The sequence below is a fragment of the Numida meleagris genome, chromosome 4 (genome assembly GCF_002078875.1).
Source record: "Numida meleagris isolate 19003 breed g44 Domestic line chromosome 4, NumMel1.0, whole genome shotgun sequence".
NCBI lineage: Eukaryota > Metazoa > Chordata > Aves > Galliformes > Numididae > Numida > Numida meleagris.
The window spans coordinates 10,674,590-10,690,584 of NC_034412.1; the positions used below are offsets into that span (position 1 = coordinate 10,674,590).

General features: G+C 42.9%; 1 long non-coding RNA gene across 2 annotated transcripts in view; it reads left to right on the forward strand.

Moving 5' to 3' along the window:
* LOC110397905 overlaps positions 6,295 to 15,995 on the forward strand; it is a 64,874-nt gene continuing 55,173 nt past the window's right edge. Inside the window, exon 1 of one of the 2 annotated variants that reach the window (XR_002438074.1) lies at positions 6,295 to 6,349. This is a non-coding gene — a long non-coding RNA (uncharacterized LOC110397905). Of the gene's footprint in view, positions 6,446 to 15,995 lie in introns of both variants that reach the window. The other variant, XR_002438073.1, reaches the window with a different exon arrangement.

The window sequence follows — 15,995 nt, forward strand, 5'->3', positions numbered from 1 at the left end:
GCTATATTTCATGCAATATTATTTTTACTAAGGAACTGATGGGCCATGTGTTGGACTTCAAACAAATCCGGGTTCCTCCAACAACAACCAGCCTTGTCCCCATCAAAGTCTGCTCTTTAGAAACAAAACGTGGCAACGTGTTTGTAGGTTTCTCTATAGTCAAAGTACTTTGAGTAGAGCTGGTAACCTTGCACGCAGACCAGTGTTCCCACTCTCGGAGGAAGGGGACACTTAGGTTGGCTGATTATGATGGTGGGATCTTGTCTTGGATTTTTGGGGTGGTTTTGAGCATCAGCTGCCTCTAAATCCCTTTACCCGGCTCCTTCCCAGTGAGGGTGTGGATGCTTAGAAAACATTGCTGTTTTGATTTCTGACCTTGTGCTCAGTTTACAGAAGGAAAAGGAGGGTACCAAACTCACCAGTTAGCTTCCCCCCAAACTTCTTTTTTTCTGTTTTATTCTCTGCCAAGAAGCATTTTATTGTTCCAAGTGTCAGCCACACGAATATTCAGAGCCAGGTAAAGCCGAGGAATTCCCTGCTCAAATGAGCAAGCTGCAGCTCAGCAGAGTGCTAAAAAACAACAGCTAGAACAAAAAAGAGGCTGACAAATTGAAGGAGCTCTAAGATGCATGTAGGTTGTTTTTCATGCAGCGTTTTCTGGGGCTGTCTGATGAAGCACTTAATAGAAAAGAGACTTGTTGAAGTAAAATCAGAGGAAAGGAGAGGCAGAGATAAAAATTGCAGCTTGCATATGGATAATTGAGGTAGTCTCTGCTGTCTGAGTTTAGGGAGGATTCTTGAGGCAGAAGAGGAGAATGCCTCTGGTATCTTGTCAGAGTGCTGTGCAGGTGAACAGCCTCATCCAAGCCTGTGTGGTCAGCAATGCGTGTGAATTTGTTTGAGGAGAATGGCTAATTTTTGGTATTCAGCCTTTACTTTCTGTCTTAAAGGTGTCCCTTTCCCCAGCTGCCAATCTACAAGAAAATAAAAGAAAATGAAAGATAAAATGGTTTTTTTTGTTTCTGACCAGCACTGATCCTTTTATTTCTGAAAGCTGAAAATGAACGAAGCTCAGCTCCAAACTTCCTCCACCAGTTGTTGGTTTGTGCCTTGGCCACTGTTGCGAGTGTTGTTCAAACCAATGTTACCAAAGACCTGAGTTGCCTTGTCTGCTTATTGGTATGCTAGAGAGGGCTGGAAATACTCATCCTGGATTGTGCCATACCCATTTCCTTGTCCTCTCCTTTTCTTTTGGACAGGGATAAACTGATAATAAAGTCAGAAACGCATTCCAGTTTGAACTCTGCATTTTCCTAAAAACATCCCTTAAATGCAAATTCTGCTTCTTTTCAGAAGGCCAACACAGACTTAAAAGGCACTTGAATGAGGAGGTTTTTTATCAAATCCCCTGTTTTTCATTCAAAAACACTTGGAAATTGAAAACTCTTTACCACAATTAATGTGCATTAATAATTCATCCTGGCAGCATCCGTTCTGAGCCACTGCTCCTCCAGATAAATACTATTATCCATCTACTGAAGGTAAATTTCTGGTGCTAGCTGTGGGGATTTTATTATTATTATTTTTTTTCAGAATCTTAATGTTCTGTTTTCATGCTTACTTCTGAAAATATGGAAGTGTCCCCCCTCAAAATTACTAACATTCTTCAATTGACACATTCCGGTGAATCATCCTAGGGACACACAGTTAATTTATACGTTAGTCAGGCAAGGTTCAAATTATAAGAGCTAAAAAACCACAGTTCAGTGTTCAGTTCTAATGCTAACATGGCATTAAGGCTCAGTGGATTCATTTGATGAATTACAATAATTAGTAAATATGAGTTCTCATCAAGGATATATGTTTAAGCTGGTTGCTTCAGGGAATTATATGCACCTATAATAACCTGGTATTGTCTCAGATGCTCAATCAGAACCCCTTTTCCAAGCCCACAGGGAAGCTAGGAGTGCACACCCTTCATCAGAGAGGTTTCTTTGCATGAAAGACCAGGTTATTGAATACAGAGAGCTCATTAGTGCAGGTCAAATACTGCAAAGCAGCGTTCGCAAACACTCACTTCTATTCTGCAAAGCTGTTTGGTTCAACTATGTTTATCCTTGCTGTTTGCTATTCTTGAATATTTGCACATATGTTCTGGGGAAGCCTGCTGTTCCTGCCGATATCCAACCTGCATGCAAACCAAGGGATGTGTCAAATGGATGCGTTGCATCCTGATTATTTCATATTCCCCAGGGTAAAAACTAAGCAAAACTTTTTAGTCTTCCAAGAGGAAAAAAACAGAACTTTGTGACTTCCTTTACTATGTGTTATAAATGGATTAAACTGTTGTCAAATAAATCCCAGTTCCTTGGAAGGAAATAACTGTGATCAGTTCATAAATGCTGCCCCTCCTCATCTTTCTGAATGCTCCAGTCCTGTGGGTTTTTGGTTTTTGTTTCTGAAAGGACTGATTGTTTTGGGGTTGGATTTTGTATGTTACAAACCGTCGGTGCAGTATGGAAGGCAGGAAAATAAGGGAGTAAGGAGACAGATTATTTTAGCAGGGTCTGTTGTGATAGGACAAGGGGAAATGGTTTCAAACTAAAAGAAGGGAGATTTAGACTGCATATAATGAAGTTTTTTTACACGAAGGGTGGTGAGGCACTGGCACAGGTTGCCCGGAGAGGTGGTGGGTGCTCCATCCCTGGAGACACTCAAGGTCAGGCTGGATGGGGCTCTGAGCACCTGATGGAACTGTGGGTGTCTCTGTTCACTGGAGGGAGTTGGACCAGATGGCCTTTAAGGGTCCCTTCCAACTCAAACAGTTCTATGATTCTATGGAATAATGGAGTAGGGAGACAGGTTAGGCATACACAGGGATTTGGCACCATGGGAGAAGTGTAGTTGCATAAATATGCCTGGGAGATGCCAAAGGGGAGGTCATGTTCTTGCGAAAAAGTTATGTGGGTCCTGCTTGCTAAGAGACTGCCTTGGAAACTGGCCATGCTGGAAATCTCTTAGAGCTAAGGTTAGATTTGGTTCGGGCTGATCTCTGCTTGTGGGGCTTGAACATGAAGGACAAGGTATGATTTGCGTCGTGAAGAGAAGGGGTGATGGAAAAGATCTTTTTCAGAAAGAAAAAAAACAGATAACTGAGGCCAGGTAATATCATACTTTGTTTACCAAATCTTCAGAGAGATCTTAGATGGCTTTTAATCAGCCTTTGACAGCCATTTCACGTTTTATACTTGTAGTTTTCCCTATTTTCTGTGCTAAGCAAACTTTCGCTGAGTTAAGTGCAGTGATTTATCTCCTGTATGTAGGAATTGTTTCCTTAGTTGGAGCTCAAGAAACACTGTGAGCGTTCATCTGTCTTATCAGCTCCTAGCTCTTCTTCTTAGAGAGAAGCCTCAAGGAAAATATATAGGTGTATATATGTATTAAAAACAACAAACCACTGAACAACATCAGGCTGTGACCGCAAACACAGCCTGCTCTGCAGGTAAAGCAGGTGCTGATCTGGTAATGGAAATGTGTCACTTGCATTTCTTCCGGGCAGCATTAAACTCCAGCAGGAAAGGTGTATGAGGTCTTTTTATTTTAATGCATGACATATTTACCGACACAGTCAGGTCCTGCATTGCAATTATGGATTTGAAATAAAATCTTTCTAGTGAGAAGTGGAGTGGGGAAGGAGCCAGTGAACACCTATGCTGAAAACTGCAATGTTGGCCCTGGGCCCACCATCCTCAGCTCCTATTAAAGTGAAAGGGTTCCTGGATAGTTCATACCAATGTCTTAACCTGATTTTATTGAGAGAAAACCATCCTCCATGTGATGATGTGAATTGTGCGTAGCAGCTTCCAGTATGTTATTCCCTGGTATAAGCTGTGAGTAATTCAATTGACACAGGAAGAAGTGTCTTGAGGACAGCCAGGTTTGATATCTGAATAAAACATTCAGGAGGTTTTAAACCTGATGTTGCTAGAGCTACTTCAGTTCTGAGGATGTCGGGTGTTACTGTTATCTTGGGGGCAACAGGTTTTCCTTAAGCTCTGGATAATCACTTAATGAAGCACAGAAGTGCTTCCCTGTGGATTTTTTTTCCCCAAAGACACTTGCAGCCTGAATGCAGGAGGTAGGGGGGAAGGCTGCCATGTCACCTAACCAGCGTTGTCCAGGACCCCAGAAGTACCAGGGGATGGGATTGGAGTCTCTGCTGTTCCAAATGAGTGCTTAATTTGTAGAATAGATGCTCTCTGAAGATAGATGTGTTGTTTTTTTTTTTCAGTTCCCAGCTGCAAAGTAAGGGGAGATGTTTCGTGGGAATCCCTCCCAGCTCCCTCATCCATTTCTCTGCCACAAAGGCAAAACTGAGAACGCTTAAGCCCTCCCTTGCAAATACTTGTTTGCTTTTTGAATCCTCCAGATGAAGGATGTAGTGCAGCCTTTCTTGTTTCCTGTCATCCTCAACAAGGGAGACGGATGTGCCACCAACATGGGTGACTTCCCCAAGGTCGTAGGGAGCCTGCATTAACACAGAGAGATGGAGCCATAATCTTCAACTCCAAGGCCTGTCTCGTATATTATTCCTGCCTTTTCTTGGATGCTTTTTTATTTTATGACCAGTGGTGCTCCAAGTCAGCTGGCAGTCTATTACCCTCACTTGGGTATATATTTTATTATTATTATATTATTGTTTTCCAGGGAGAGCTACCTAGATGTATTTACAATACTGGGTAGAATGTGCAATTTTCTTGGAGAGGATGAGGGGGAAACTTTATTGTGAAGTACCTTTCTTCCTTTTTTTTGTAAAGGAAATGAGCCATAAAGAAGTACAGCACCTTGTACAAAGGCTTATTTGTGTCTATGTAGAGAAGAAATAGTCATGAAAAATTACCATGACTGCTACAATCATTTTTCAGACCAGGAAAAAAAACAAACCACTGTAGAACTAACTTTCCAAACTTGCAAGAAATTTGTTGGCTAAACCTCCAACCTTATGAGAGCATCAGTGAGAGGAAAGCCTATGTGAGGTTTTTGGACATGCAAATGGAGCCCCAACGCCAGTATTGATGCCGTGCTCTATTGCCATCCTGGATGTGCACTATCATTTCTCCTCCTCTTACCCCCTTGTGCTGCATTTTGTCAGGAAGCTGAGCTGGGCACAGTGGTTGGGAAGTGCCCATCACCCCAGCACTCTGCTGTGGCAGCTGTGGAGTTAAATGACTGCGCCAGCTGCAGTTGCTAAGCTGAGCTGATGGGAGAGCACTGATTTAATCTTCGGAATGATTCCCCTGAGCTGCGGAGATCTCCTCCGTAAATCTTGTTTGCTTTTCTTTCTGTCTTGCATAGGGAGTGGGGAAAACAATCTGGGGAATATCCTACCTCTGGTTGTTGTAAGGAATTGCAACCGGTGTCCCCTGGGAGAAGGCAGCGGGCAGGGGTGATAGCAGCTGGGTTTGCATAGGATGGCACTGAGCAAATTAGCGTAACTCCTTCCTCCCAGCACGCAGCCAGCCACAACCCAATCTCTGTCTGATTGTAAGCAATGTTATTTTGTGGTGCGGGCAATAGCCAGCAGTGCAAGCAAGCGTCTGTGCTGAGATAGTCTGGTGCTTTGTTGGAAATTAGTAGCTGCAGAGCAAGAGAGGAACTTGTCTTCGAGGCATTATGTCAACCATAGCAGTAATGCTTCTAAAGTCTTCTTGAGGAAAACTCCCTTTAGTGCCTGCTTTCTGTTGCAGGTGGCAGGAGGGGAATGTCTTGGTACCATCTGCTGATGGCAGTGGGGGTGGGGTGGGCTGAGAGGTGGGGATGTAGAAACTCAGACTTCTCAGGAATGAGTCTTCACCCCATCTGGAAAAATGCTCTTTCTAGTTTGTGCCCTGTACCTTTTTCCTCTGCCTTTGGGTTTTCATGTGAGTATCTTCTAGAAAGTTGGAGAAATAACTGTAGCTCAATACTTGCTATTAGGAATACAAGTAATATTCAGGTCTACACTCCATGGAAGACTGTTTCTTAGTGAGCCATCCTGTCTGCGGTACGAGCCACCTTCTTTTCTAGCCTGTTCACAAGCTGTGAGAAACAACAGGCAGGAAAATGTTGCGTGTAATGTCCCTCCAAAATACAAAAGGAGGAATGGGGGAAAGAATAATGTCATAACATTGGTAAAAGCACAAACTCAAACATTATCAGGTGCCTTAATGCAACATCAGCCGGAGCACTGCTCTTGTATTAGCACTGCTCTCACAGATCTGTGACTCCATTGGTGGTATTGTGATGTATGTTGTGTTGAGTTCTAAAAGCCACGCTGGGTTTAAGTGCCAAGGAAGCTTTTTCAGTGTTGGTATGTAGGATTTGGGCTCCTCTCTCTTTTCAAGGACTGGACAATCCCTTTCATTCAGTCACTGCTGGCGGATCAGGGGATGAAGCCCACATTCACGTGAGATCCATATTTTCAGTTCTTGCTATCCCACAAACGTGGGAGATCTAAAAAGGGTGAAAACAGGTTCCTATTCAAAACTTTTAGATCCATGGTTTGGACCCTCTAATATTGATTCGTATGTGATTTATGAACCTGTAGCTCTGTGTTCCACAATAATGAAACCAGAGTGATGTAGATCTCTTGTGCCAGCCCCCAGAATGACTCAATCAGTTGCCTCCTTCCTGGGTGGTTTTGAATACAGGGATTGTGTGTTTGGCTGGTGAGATGTCTTGCTGTGAAGTGTGTGCAAGCAGATATTTAGGCTATATCTGTAAAGGCTGGCAAATGAGACTTCTGTTGTTGTTTAAACAGTGAGGAGAGTCTTTGCTCTGTAGATAACATAATCTTTGCCTTTGCAAATGTTTAGCCCAGTACTCAGCCGAAGTTCCCAGCACTGGATGTGGGAGGAGGAATGTGGAGCAGTGCAGCTCGAGAGAGGGAAGTGAGTGTGGGGCAGAGTGATGGGGAGATCACGGTGTAAGCAGGGAGAGCGCTTCATCCTGCCATGGGAAAGACAGGAGATTGTGCTATTTATTACCTGTCATCACTTGCTCAAATAATTATTTTGATTTATAAATGAGATTCAAAGGAATCCAGCTATGACTTTGGTGACTTTATTTAAAAGCATGAAAACGACTCTTCAGAGAATACAGTTTTATTTTGTGTTCGTACATTGCTGAGCATGGGGAAGGCTGCTCAACAGCCGGGCTCCTGGGTCCAATCTCAGCACTACTAACAGTAATTTGGAAATCAGAAATGAATTGTGGCTGCTTGCCCCAGGCAACCTCCTCTCTCCTTGCAGAACTCCAGTCTAACACAGCCCCCATCTGCTTCAGACAAGTTTCTGCTGTTTGTAAGCAAGCATTTCCTCACCCTTTTCAGTCACCATACACAAAGCTGTGCCTTTAGTATAAGCTGTAGATCAGCAGCTGTGAACTGTTTCATAAGCTGGAAATACTTTTTCTCTTTGGTGATAAGAACATCTTAGCTTCGTACCTTGAAGCCAAAGTATATTCTCATCCTATACCAGTTCCTCCTCGTTGCCTCTTTTGCACAGTGACATGAACACAGGCAGTGCTACAACACTGACACGCAGTAATGCCAGAGCATCCAGCTCTGGAACAGGGCTCTGAGGCTCCCCTAGGCTCTATGTGATGCAGAGAGAGGGGTGAAGCCTCAGGGCTGTCTTGATGACCTCCCTAGAGAGTGCTGTGTTTCAGTGGGACTTGTCTTGGATGTGGTTTCTACAAAGAGAACGTGAAATGCTGCTTCTCCTTTTGAGACCCTTTGGCTTTCACTGAGGATGAAATGAAGCTAGAGAGCTTTTCTGGGGTGATGGGGGTCCTGCAAGGTGTGGTTTGTCCAAAGCTGGGTATAGAGTGCAAGTTGTGTGAGGGAGCACATTTATCTCTCAAGCTGTTATGTTTGCTCTCAGATAATTTTGGAAATCTGTCTTCTGCTTTTGCTTCAAAAATCTGAATCTTTTGTTAGATCTTGCAGGCATGTTCTCTATAATGAATGACAAGCAAAATCATTGACATTCTTCTTTTCCTATCAATCCTTTTTCCCCTGTTATATGTATTAAAAAAAAAAAAAAAACGTTTTGAGCCAGCTCTGCTCTCTCTTCTGTCAGCAGCAGATACATTTCAAGTGCATGAGATAAGAGTGGTAGGAGAACTACGGGTCACAGCAATTGCTCTCCTCATGCCAGCTCTGTCCTGCAGGGGATCGGGAGCAGGAAGGCCAGCAGTGTGTTCATTTTCAGATTGCACCAGCCCTAAGCATGCCCATCTAAAGCTGCTGCAGTGCCTTTGTGAGGGCTTAACTGGAAACTGCATTAATACCGATGAGAGACTGACATTTCTTCTTGATGCTGGTGAAAGGAGTTAAGTTCCCCTGAGCAAAGGGGACCAGTCCACGCTAACACCCACAGTAGGGCTGTGTGGGAGATGGTGGTTTCTGTATTGAGTGGCTGAAAACTCTCAAAGAAAAGGTCCCTGGGAGCCTCTGTGGTTTCACAAACGCGTTCAGACCTGTGCAATATGTGAAATAAACAAGCTTTTTTGTTTTAGACAGTTTCATTCTACAAACAGAAATGTGTCATGTTAAAAACCTCAGTAATTCTGAGCGATTCAAAATCAGCAAGGAGTAATATTGAAAACCCCTTAAGTATTGGTACCAATTCCTAAAAGACTGTCACCAACTGCATTGGAAAAGACAAGCTTTTCCAGAAGATTAAGATGTTTTCAGAAACAGACACTCAAACCAGCTGGCAAGCTAATTTCAATATTTGCCCAGTCATTATATTAGTTAATAAAATGGAATTGGCAAGGGGAGGATGCCAAAAGAGGGGAAATGTTACAAATAGACTTCAAGCAGAAACAAACCCAAACCTGTTTTGTTCCGAAGTGGGTCCCTCAGTTCTGGTGAGCTGTACCTCCTTCTCAGATGTTCTTAATGGCATTATTATCCCCAAAAGAAGCAGTCGTGCTTGGAAAACCCATCTGTTTTAAAATCATACAGCCACACTGTATATACATGCAGATGGGGAATTATTTTTCCTCTTGATGCCGAAGACTTGCTGTTCTGCCTCGGCAGCTACTGCTCAGTACCCACAATCTGCTGTTGAGGTTGGGAGATGCCTGGCTTTTCCAGTATAAGTGCTGAAAACTGTGGCTCTGGACTGCCTCCCCAAGCCCCAAAGGCTGTAGTGTGGTTTTGAGGGAGGTTGGTTTGTTTTTAATAAAGAACTCAAGGATGCTTATGAATCAGAGCTCAGGCCATTTTTTCAAGGCTCAAATCAATGGATTTTTCCTCTGTCTGTGGCTTTCTTAGTGGCTTGTTCTCTGCCCCGAAGATGTATTTTCTCCTATTTTTCTCCATTCCTTAAGACTCTCCAAGCCTCAGGAGAACAGATGGGAATACCACTGTCTGACTTCCCAGCTGGCTGGCTTTGCATTCCCAGAACTGTTTGTCCACTTTCAGGAAAACATTTCTTTGACACATGTTCGCAGGGATGAAACTTGCCCTTTTTTCATTCTTGCAGAGCAGAGAGGTGGGAGGGATGCAGACATTTGCTTACTATCCTGCAGCCCTGCTGTAAGCGTCAAGGCTCTGCGCTGGCGCTTCTCTGTGTTTCAGAACTCAGTCCTGATAGACTGCCCTAAAGACTTCTGGGTTTCATCTCCGTGTTGCTTCAGCTTGCTGCTCTCAGTCCCTCGGAATCAGAGTGCCTTCCATGTACAGCTCTGATGCTCATGCTCTTGTACTTGGGTGCTCTGGCATCGCTGATGTATTTGGCCAGCTGTTGTTTTCCCTAAAATCTGTAAGAAGTCAGCGTGTCCCTCAGAAATGCCATTACTCCTGACATGAAAACAAATGTTATTCTGCTGCTGTGGAAAGCCCAGATTTATCTTTTTAAGAGACCTGTCCGCTGATAGCATCTTAATACTCTGAAGGGGTCACCAGGACTGGAGTGATTGAAGTTTTCACTTTCAAATGCATGATTTTTTTTTCCCTGGTGTTAAGCAAAAACATTTCAAGCGAGCCTTGTAAATTTTTTGCCAGCCTGAGGCAATCAGTTCCTTTAAATGGTATTTCTTATTTTAAAATACCATAAAATAGAAATAAGTGCACAGGGAGATATACAGTCCACCCACTACTGATGTATGCCTTTATGGTATAGGCATATGTTATATACCCTCCTGTGCGTCTGCCAACTGCTTGGCTTAAAATGTTCTTGGGCTTTTATTTCTAAATCAAATTTTGTGCAGAGAAGTTTATAAAAGCCCAGTGGGGTATGCAAATAAAAGGATTTTGCCAATTAACTCATAGCAAAGTAAAGCATCAAAACCTGAGACAAAAAGATGCATTTCTGGGTCTTGCTTTTAATGCTCAAGCCTTTCCAACTTCCAGAACTGACACACATCACTGAGCAGAAGGACCCCAGGAATTTGGATTGCTTTTACACTTTCACAAGCCTCACTAATTAGAATCCCAGTACCACAGTAACTTGTTTTCCATGGATACAGGATGCAAAGTAAAGAATGTACCCACACAAGGAGTGATGTGTTCCTCATCAAGTGGAATATATACTTTACTTCACCTTCCCCATGTCACAGGCTTAGATGAGCATCTGCAACAATTGGTCCACTGCAGTCAGCAGGAACTTGGGCAGAGTCATGCAGGAACTGTTCTGGCTGAAAGCAGAATCTGGAGATCACTGGCCTTGGTGCAGTGGGTGTTATGAAGCCCCTTAACTGGCCAGTTGCCCTCACATCTAACTGGGGTTGGATCCAGGTTGGGTATTAAGAAAAGATGCTTCTCTGAAAGCATGGTTGGGCCCTGGAACAGGCTGCCCTGGGAGGTGGTGGAGTCACTGTTCCTGGAGGTATTCACGAACTGTGGAGTTGTCGTTCCTAAGGATGTGTTTTAGAGGGCAACGCTCGTGGTAGGTTGACAGTTGGTGTAGATGATCTTAGAGATCTTTTCCAACCTTCATAAGTCTATGACCCTTCAATCCTAGAGGCAGACTGCTAATGAGGAGTAAGAAGCAGCAGAGAAGAACAGTCTGAAAGTAGACATGGGGAAGAGCTATGACGCTTAAAAACAAACATCAACAATGATAGGATTGGTTGTGAGCAAGGTCATTCCTGCAGTTTGAAAGTGATTCAAGTAGGGGATTCTGCTGAAAGCTAACGGCAAGTTACAGTCCAAAGCTGAGATTTAGTGCCCATATTTATTGCCGTTAATAAAATCAAACTGTCTATAGAGCGGAGAGCTCCAGATTTGGAGATCTGAGAAGAACTCAGCACTCCCTGTGGTTTTCATACTTTAACTCACGGATATATCTTTCATCCCAAGAATGCTACTATATTATTTGCATTCCAGTAATGCTGTAAGCCTGTATGAAGCTTAGGAGGTTGTTAGATGGTCTATGCGCTTCTAGCAAGTTATATAGAGCTGCAGCAGCTATTTGGGCAGTTTAACATGTTGGTTAAGGGCAGTCTTGATGCTTGTGGATATGGAAATGCACCCTATAATCAAAGGGCGTTGAGGTCTGGAAAGGGAAGGATTGGAGACAGCATGGGAGCCAGAAGCATGGTTATTCCTGGTTTGAGGGAGATGAAATTTTGTCCAAAGCCAGAGAACAGGGCTGGAAATCCTTCCTTCTCCCTTGCCTTGGTTGGTTACTGAACACTTTCTGGTTTCCTCTAGATCCTCATTTCTACCAGAAGTGTGGATCTTTGGTCTTATGTCATTTCTGTAGAAATTAGGTCTGCCCCTCCAGGCTGCAGCTTGCCTATAAGCTGAAGCCCGGCTGGTACTGAACAGTGTGAGGCAGATGTGCTAAAATAAAAATTCTGCAGTTGGTTTCATACCAGTCATGAGACTTCTCATCATGGCTCTCCCTGGAAATGTTACAGAGAGCAGCCGTGAAGCACATGAGAAGTGTTAATTGCTTTGTGTTGTCCTGTACACGGTGCAATTAATATGTGTCGTCCATGATGTACTCAGTGAAACAGGGTGAAAGTTGTCAGATGAGAATCTGAGATAAATGTTTTTCACTGCTTTCCATCTCTCCTTGTTTTATTTCCTCTCCTTAGCAGAGGGAACCAGATCAGCCCAAACCCCATCAACAATCACCAGATATGTGATTTACACACGAAGAGAAAAAAGTGGTTGAACAACTTCAGTCACATGACAGAGCTATCACTGAAATGTACTTGTCATTTTGAGAGCCCTGCCTGGTGGGTTGCAAATGCATAGCATTCACAAGAGTAGAGAATTGGGCATAGGACCTACACAATTTTTCCTCAGAGCTGGGGGATCTGGCTGAGGTCTGGGGTGCACTGCACGAGGCACAGAAATGCTCATCTCTTCCCAGTCCCTGCTGAACACAGCTGCAGTTGCTACAGGCTTCTACAAAGTTCAACCTTGATGATCAAGCTCTAAATGTCAAAAAATATTTTCTGCATAAGTTTCAAACTCGAGCTCAGAAAGGGAAATATAGATCCAGGCCAGCAGTGCTCTGCCTCTGGAGCTCACATACTCTGCTTTCATGTATGAGAGAAGGGGTAATTGCTTATTTCTTGACAGGTTTTGGATTTCAGGAGCGTGTTCCTCCACTGCCCTTTTCAGTTCTGTTGCGCCGCAAAGAAAGTAGTCATGCTGATAGTGTATTAGGTCAGTATGTTGGCTGTAACATGCTCTACTTTCTACATTTATGTATGCATTCATTTGTGTTATTAGTGGAAAATGTAGATTCTTTGGGTGGGGGGAACCCTACTTCTGTTTTTTTCCCCTCTGCAGTGGCGGGCATTTAAAATCACTGTCTCACAGAACGTGATTGTATGCAGCATTTTTGTACTTGTCAGCGGAGAAGCAGTGGACACTTTGTCATTTATGAGCTTGATTTTTCTTAATTTGTAAACCTGATGGTATGTGCAGTTGCATTTTTAATCTATTTATCTATAGATATCATTGCTTAGCCCACTAAGATTGGGCTATTTGCCACCAATGCATCTTGTGCAAGACATTTTTCAATAGCTGTCAACTTATCCTCATTCTATATGCCTGGAAGTCATGAAATAATTGATTCCATTTATTACCAGTCATATGCCTGAACACTTTTTTCATAACCTGCATTGCCTGTCCTCATGGTAGAAGAAACGATAACTTAACCACTGAACCCTTGATATGAGTTGTTGGCTCATTCCATCAGTGATTTCAGATACCTTAGGGCTCAATGATAAATAAATGCCTTTCCAAGTGAGACCTAGTCAGAGGTAGTCTTCTCTTTCCTTTTACTGCCAGTGCAGCTGGCTTTATGCATGCATGTGCTTACTACAACAGTCATTTCCTTCTTTGGTCAATGCTTATTGTAAATCTATTTTATTTAAAACTAACAGTTTGCAATAAACATGACAAGTTCAAGATGTGCTTGCCTACTTTATGTAGAAATAGTCACTGCAATATCTGAGCATCCCCCCCCAGGGTGAAAGATTCTTATCTGCATAATATTCCAGTATAGTGGAAAATTGAACCCCAGTGTCATAATTTCTTCATCTGCAAATCTGGCAGATGTGGGTTCAGTTTCGATGTTCTCTCTGGCAATAAACCATACCCTCTTTTTTTTTTTTTTTAAAAGGACATTAAGCTAGGCCTTTCTGAATAAGCCAGAACGTGGAACCATCGTGCCTTACTGAGCTCAACCTCATGAGAGTACTCATTTATTGAGAGAAAGGATATGACAGCCCTTCTAGCTCTGTGGAAAACTCCTGTCTAAAGTAGTCTATCTAAGGAAGAGCCGGAAATTCCTGTGTCATGAGTGGTGAAAAGAATGAATAAAAGCCCGGAGATCATTTAGAAAGAAAGAGTCTCATGTTGATAGAGGCAAGCCTACCTGGCCTTAATGGCTTTTCCTGTTTGATTCTATCACCAGCAGTTTGGCTCTTCTATGAGAGAAGCTTGGCGAGTGACAGTCTTTCCTTTTGTGCAGTACTGATCAAGAGAGATTATCCCTACTGAGATAAGAATTATTCTGACAGTCTCATTACTGTCAAGTGAAAATTAGAGCAGTCCTGAAACTGTGAGCCTTAGCCTGGAGTGTCTATTAATTGATGCCCAGATGGAAAGGCATCCTCCATAGACTGCAACAGACTCGTTCATTTTGGATAAAACAACTTAGCCAAAGTAATTACACAACTAGAAACTAGACACGACCCTCTGAGAATGAGACTATCAGTTCTGTTCAGGCACATTGTCTGCTTGCAAAAAAAAAAAAAAGGACAAAGACAGCAGGGGTAGGTTTGGTATTTCCAGAAATAGCTTTTAGAAAGATGTATTTGCAATTTTTGTTTTTAATGTACAGCGCACGTAGCTATAAAATGGTTTATGGAAATACAATACATATGAGAAATCTATTTTAAAGAGGTCTTACAGGCAAATAACTTACGGGAGGAAAAGAGTAATTTGGACCATCTTTCACCTTTCATTTCCACCCACTCCCCCTTGTTTTCTTTGGGAAGGTAAAGGTAACTGTGTCATTTTGGCTTCTAGTGAAATTCTCTGTAAGACAAATGACTCTCTAGATATTACTAGAGCTGAGCATGTGACAGACCGTTGAGTAACTAGTTTGCTTTGAAGGAGTAGTCTGTTGTATATAATATTTGGATCCTTTTACCTTGAATAGATTAACTCCCTTCAGCTTCCCTGTGTGATAGAAAAGAATTTGGAAAGGTTGCAGAGAAGATTGTTGACTTTCATGCTTCAGCTGAAACTGAAGCTTATTCTGTCTGGGTTATTCCTGCAGCCCGTTTACAGGAAAGCTTATGTTAGCTGAAATACTTCGTTGTCTGACTTTTCCATACAAGGCCTTCCCTTTCCAATCATACCACTGACCAATCCAGGGAATGTGGAATGATCTGGATTACCATTACTGTTCTCCACTTTCAACATAATAATGAAATCCATACTGTGCCTGTCTTTTGCATTTTTAACATTGTATTTAAGAGTTTCTCTCTGCTATCTGACCCTGGCTAGTTTTAATGGCTTTGGGAATTGGTATTTCACTCAGCAGTGCTTATTGTCCCAACCAGCCTGTGCATGCATTGGGCTCTGGCTGCTTGTGCACCATATCCTTTCATTTCCTTTCCTGACTTTTGCTGCTGCCAAAAGTAACAAATATGACAAAATGTGACAATCGAACACTTTTGATTTATTGGTACCTATGCCCTCAGGCAGAACACACTGTATCTGTTGGGAAAACTGGGGCTTTAGGAATCCAGAAGGAAGTGAATGGGGTTTGAATTACAGATGAAAGGCTATTTGACTTCTTCACAAATCCTAAATCTGAGACTGCAAGCTATAAAATTAACAGCCTGTGTCTCATGAGAGCTGCCCTCACGCCTCCTGGTTCATGCTGGTACCTCATCCTACATTCATAGCCTTCTGTCAAGGCATCTTTTCCTGGACTGACTTGGCACATTCATCCCCTGAGCTCTTTCAGTAATATCTTCCCTAATCCAACCTGCAGTTCTCAGGTTCCTGCACTGCAGCGTTATTTGTATCAGTCCTCAGCATCATTCCCACTCTTCAGAAGGGCAAAACTTGCAGCCTGAGAACTGCATAACAGTTGAACAGATGCTGGAAGCAATAGGACCATGGAACAATGTCAGCAGTGATTGCTAGGGCCATAGGACCCAGTTTGGAATGGATAGGATACAAGGTGGGATGTGATGAAGCTCCAGGAAGCCTTTGTGATACTTATCAAGACTGTGTCTTATTGGTCTTCCCTGTACATTTGTCCCTGAGTCTGTCCCTATGAATTTGCAAATCCAAAAAACAAAACAGGCTCTTAGAACTTGCTGTGCGTGCATTAAAACCAGATCACACCATCCCAGCTCAGGAAGGTTAACTGACAAATTCAGAGTGCATGAAATCACTGCAAAGCTGAAAGGAAGGGAAGAAGTGATGAAAATATCAGCCTGCAACCTGTGTGTTAGCA